The sequence below is a fragment of the Gracilinanus agilis genome, chromosome 1 (genome assembly GCF_016433145.1).
Source record: "Gracilinanus agilis isolate LMUSP501 chromosome 1, AgileGrace, whole genome shotgun sequence".
Lineage (NCBI taxonomy): Eukaryota > Metazoa > Chordata > Mammalia > Didelphimorphia > Didelphidae > Gracilinanus > Gracilinanus agilis.
The window spans coordinates 632,188,886-632,194,730 of NC_058130.1; the positions used below are offsets into that span (position 1 = coordinate 632,188,886).

Below are 5,845 nucleotides of genomic sequence, written 5' to 3' on the forward strand. Positions count from 1 at the left end.
CTTGACCCCCATTGCCCACCCTTACCACTCTTCCACCTATGAGACAATACACCAAAGTAAAAAGGTTTCAAAAAAAAAACATTTTAAAGCATAGGAATAAATGGAGTCTTTCTAAAATTAAGACATATTGTCTAACTAAAACCAAGAGCAAACATGATCTGTAATAGGACTAAATTTGAAGCATTCTTATATAATATCATGGATGAAGGAAAGATATCCATTATCACCACTATTATTCAATATTGTACTAACAATGCTAGCTTTTTCCATAAGACAAAAAAAGTTGAAGACATTAGAATAAATAATGAGTATATAAAGTTATCACTTTTTGCAGATGATACGACAGTATACTTAGAGAATCCTGGAGAATCAACTAAAAAAATAGTTGAAACGATTAACATCTTCAAATAAGATGCAGGATATAAAATAAATTCACATAAGCCATTAGCATGTTTATATAATATTAACAAAACCCAGCAGCATGGGATAGAAAGAGAAATTCCATTTAAAATAACTGCAGACAATATAAAAATACTTGGGAATCTACCTGCAGGGAGCCAGAAGTTAATAGTTTGCCCAAGTCACACAGATAGTGGCAGGGTCAGAATTTGAAACCAGGTCCTCTAATTCCCAAGATTATCATTTTATAAACAAGGAAACAGATACTCAAAGTGGGAAATTCTCTCTCTCTCTCTCTCTCTCTCTCTCTCTCTCTCTCTCTCTCTCTCTCTCTCTCTCTCTCTCTCTCTCCTCTCTCTCTCTCTTTTTCTCTCTCTCACCCCAGGGAGCACACAAAAATTTTGTTGACAAATCCCACATCTCTTAACTCCTAGTCCAGTTCTCTATTACCACAACCATTGAAAGGTTGAAAAGCTGTATGGTACAATGGAAAAACCACTTGTCCCTGCAGTCAAAGGATCTGAGTTAAAATCCCACCTCTGATATTTACCACCTCTGTGACTGCCAACAAATCACGTAAGTTCCCACGGCCTCAGTTCACTCATCTGTAAAAGGAAGGGGTTGGGCTAGATGACCTCTCTGGTCCCTTCTATCTCTAGACCAAAAAAACTTTGATAAAGACAGACTTTGCTGACCAAGATCCCAAACTAACTACTGTGAGGCCAAGCAGTGAGACTCAAACTTGACCCCTAGTTTTTGATGTGAATCCGTTATAAAGAGGTGAACATGGGGCAGTGCTAAGAGGAAGAAGAACCTGGTCTCTGCTTCTTTTGCCTAAAGAGGAAAAAGCAGAGCACCTGTTGCATGGGAGACACCAAAGCCCTCCCAGGAAGACAATGAACCTAAGCCAATCTGATTCCCAAAGCACAGCAAGTTCTGATTCTAGCCAGGTGAAACATTGAGTACTGGCAGGCCAGTTCGTCTCCTAGGCAGAGCATCTTGTTCAAGAGCATCCAAAGGAAAAACAGAATTAGGGTATTGTCCTCTAATTTCTTGCCAGCTCCTGTTTATGTTTCTAGGTTTCTATGGATTTTATCCACATTATAAAATGGACTCTGGACATCAATTAAAAACTGCATTTTTTGATTCACTGATTTACTAGGTCTTTTGCGTAATAAGGTTAAAGTAGCAGGTACTAGCTCTGGTATGTACAGAAAATCCTGGAACATCACAGTGTCAATCAGCCCTAAAGCAAAACTTTTAAAGCTCATTACATATGTTCTATGGGTGTGCGTATGGCTCAGGAACTCACCACATGGTGGGCCAAATGAGATGAAGACCCAGGAAACATGCCACATGGCTAGTATTAGAATCAAACTCTAACAGAGTGACAATCAAGGGAGTTCTCCATGTTAGCTCAAAGCACTGGGGTGGGGGCTGGACAATAAAGAACTGGGTTGTTTTTTGTTTTTTTTTTCACAACATACAGCATTGGAACTTAAAGCCCAGTATTAAAATTCTGATTCTTCCACTTCCTGGTGGTTTAGTCTGGGTAATGAAGCATGGAGAAGGAAGGCAGAGTGCTGGACTTTGAGTCAGGAAGCCCTGGTCGGAATTCTGCTTCTGACACTTAGTCACTGTGTGACTTGACACAATTCTACCAACCTCTCTGGTTCTCAGTATCCTCATCTGCTAAATGAGGGGATTGGCCTTACTGGCCTCTAAGATACCTTGCAGCTCAAAACAGATGATAATATGAAGTCACTTATTCTGATTTTCTATGAGTCTGTGGTTTCTAATTAACAAAGTTTTATAGAAAGCCTAATCTCTGGGGGCAGCTGGGTAGCTCAGTGGATTGAGAGCTAAGCCTAGAGACGGGAGGTCCTAGGTTCAAATCCAGCCTCAGACACTTCCCAGCTGTGTGACCCTGGGCAAGTCACTTGACCCCCATTGCCTGCCCTTACCACTCTTCCACCAAGGAACCAATACACAGAAGTTAAGGGTTAAAAAAAAAAAAAGAAAGCCTAATCTCAAGTGGGAAAAAGAGTCACAAGTTCTGGGTAATTTGGTGAAAATGTACAATTAAATTAAATGTTGATAGGACCTTTCAATGCTTTAAAAACTGTTAATAATATACTTTAGTAAATTTTGCCATAATACTAGCATTAGCGGATAAGGGAAATACCTTATATATGTCTGCTTATTATTATTATTATTATTATTATTATTAATATTAATATTATTATTATTATATATCTATGCTCATTGGGAGTAGAATGTGAGGTAGTGTCTGTGGTTCCATTAATTTATGTGGAAACTCACAATGTAGAAACCTCCTTCACCAATTGCAGTTCCCCTATAATTTATATTGTTAAAGAGTTGTCTGAAGGGTTGATTGACTTGCCCAAGGTCACAAAGCATGTATGTGTCAAAGGCAAGATACAAACCTAGATCTTTCTGATTCCAAAACCAGTCCTCCAACCATGATGCTATGTTGCCTCTATTTTCTGTGTTAGAGATGAATTATACGTGACTATTCATATAGGATACCAATGTACTCTTTTCTGAGTATTCTGCACTCAGATGACATCTAGAATACCCCGATCAATTCTGGGTGCCATGTTTTAGGAAAGACATTGGACCCTGCCATTTGGTTCATCTGCCCAAAAGTAGAATGGGCTGAATCAGGAGGTAGTGAGTTCCCCCTCACCAGAAGTCTTCAAATACAGGCTAGATGACTGGGCATGATATCAAAGAGTTGTTAATTCTTCAAATTAGGTTGGATTGGATGATTCTTGATATGTCTTCCAACTCTGAGGTTGATTCAAAAAATAGGTACTTCTTTCATAGTTACCTTCTCATAAAATTCCATAGAAAGATGGCTAATTTGTCAAAATTGTATAAAAATACAGCTCATGAAATGCTGTTTTATTGTATAACAAAATCAGACTCTATTAGAATTAAGGTATTGCTGTCTTTTTTGTCTCTCGGTTTTTTTAATAGGTGCTCTATTTTCATTCTAGAGAGTCATTATCTTAATTCTCTCCTCTTCTCCCCCCTCCCTCCCCAGCCCCCTTCAACTAATAAAAAACCATTGTAAAAACACTCTGGCGAAATGAAATGTCGTGGAAAATAATTCTGTCAGTCATATTGATAGCTAGGATGGCTTCCCAATCTTTACAGTCTTCATAATGGTAGGGCATGATTTGAAATCTTATAAAAACAGGAAGTTGTGCACTTTGGGACGTGCCTGAAATTCCCAATTAAGGAGGGACATTTGCTATGAGCTGTTGCTGCCCTCCTCTGGTCACCCTCACAAATCAGATTCTTTGCTTTGTAAGATTTTTTTTTTTTCTGATAAGGGATAAAGGATAAGGTTTGGATCTATAATTTCATTTGAGTGAGGGCATCCCAAGTAAGTAAACTTCCTCTACTAATACAGTAGACTTCTGGGCCAGGCGCAGGAGCAGCAACTATTATGGGTTTGGCTCAATTTCATTTTGGAGGCTTTCCTGCCACTGAAGGTGGTTTCCTCTTTGACCCCGCAAAAAACAGCTACCATCATTCCAGGACCAGGCTTTTCTTTCTCCACATCTGCCTCTGGAGGAAGGATTTAATTTGGGAATTCCCTCCAAGCCTACTGCAAGCATGCTTGCTACTACTTTGTTCTCCCTGACTGCCCATGCTTCATCCACACAAATTCGAGGGTTTGTGGGGGGCTTTTCCTGTGGGGTTTTTCCCAGGTTAAGTATATCAAAGTTAAATTTTGGCAGCAGTGGCCATCCATTCTCTTCAGATATCATGAGGGGCTTTGGCCTCGGCAACAGCACTCTTACTGGTTCTATAGCAAGCCAGGCATCAACACAGACTGGCTTTATTTTTGGTCCTCCTATTACAACTGCCAGCCAACCCAAATCATCGATAGGATTCTCCTTCCGCAGTGGAAATGCTTCCCAGGCTCAGTGGGGAACATAAATGAACCAACAGCATTTACAGGGTTAACCTTTGCCACTGCCACTCCAACTTCTGCTTCCAGCAACTTCCACATAACCACAGGCTGCCTTCAGTCTTGGAGGATAACCTACAAGTTTAGGATTTGGATTATTGGCCTCTACAAGGTCTGCTGCTAAACCCACTGGATCACTGGCCTCAAGCTTCAGTCAGGGACCCACACTGTCTTTTGGCTCTAAACTCTAAGGCTTGACACTAGGAACTTCTGGACGTACATCGTTTGCTTCCACGGCAAATTCTTCCCTTCCACTGTCTCACGCCCCAAATCTCTCCTTTCATTTCACTTGGAGCAGCTGGCATTGGAGTGCTGGGATTTGGGTTAAAACTTCCTGGGCCAATGAGTGCAGCTGCTTTCACTACCACTACTATGACTTCAGCTTCCACCTCAGGCTTTTCTTTGAATCTGAAGCCACTGACAAGTGTGGGTACCGGCATTATCCCTTTCCCTGGTGCTACCATAACTCCAAAGCCCACAGTGGATCAGGAGCTTCTTCCTTCCCAGATCTGTATAACCCCTGTGATGACTCATGCTCAGGTAGAAAATGTAATCAACAATGAAGTCTGGAACTGGAGGACCAAGAGAAACACTTCGTTCACCAGGCTAGCCAGGTGAATGCTTGGGATCAGACATTAGTCAAAAATGGTGTTGAGAACTTCTTTACACAGAGGAGTAGAGAAAGGGATCAAGAATTGGGCTTCATCCTGTCACAGCAAAAGGAATCAGAGGACCTCCTGGCTTGCCACTAAGGAGCAGAGTGGGAAAATCTATCCATAGCATGATGATGAGGAACAAAAGAAAATTTATAATCTAGCAAAGATGATGGATGCTCAACTGAAGCATGTGGTCCAAGACCTTCGGAACATCACTGAGCACCTGAATATGTCCTGACACCAAGAGCAAATCTGTAAAATTTTTAAAGCTCAAATGGATTTGCTTCAGTTGACTGATCAAAACAGTTTTGTCACAGGGAAAGGTGGAAGAGGGATCAAAGGTTTGTGAGAGTTGCTACCTTTGATTAAATGGCCTGAGATGTTTTGAATGGTGGTGTTCTTTTGTTCATTACCTATTCATTATATAAAATGTTCTGGACTATAAGTTGAATGAAACATAATTATCTGTTGAAATTATTTTTTATTGTGGGACAGTTTATTTATATAAATATATATGTGGATATTTATATTATGTGGATATTCTTTTCCTACTCTAGAAATCTTGAATAAAAACTACTTATTAACATTGCAGTTAATTTTTGTTATAGTGAAGTTTTGATATAGTTTCCCATTCTAAATCTTTTTGGTGGTAAGAGAAAACTATACTATAATTTTGCATTGGTTATATAAAAATTTTGTGAACTTCTTTATGTCCACTAAATTGGTCACAGCACTTTGTGAAGTCTTCCTTTTAAAAAAAAGCATCTTTCTCTTCAACTTATAG

At 39.8% G+C, this 5,845-nt stretch overlaps 1 pseudogene; it reads left to right on the top strand.

The window, feature by feature from the left end:
• Positions 1-3,877: 3,877 nt before the first annotated feature.
• On the top strand, positions 3,878-5,426 carry LOC123255032 (annotated as a pseudogene).
• Positions 5,427-5,845: the final 419 nt, after the last annotated feature.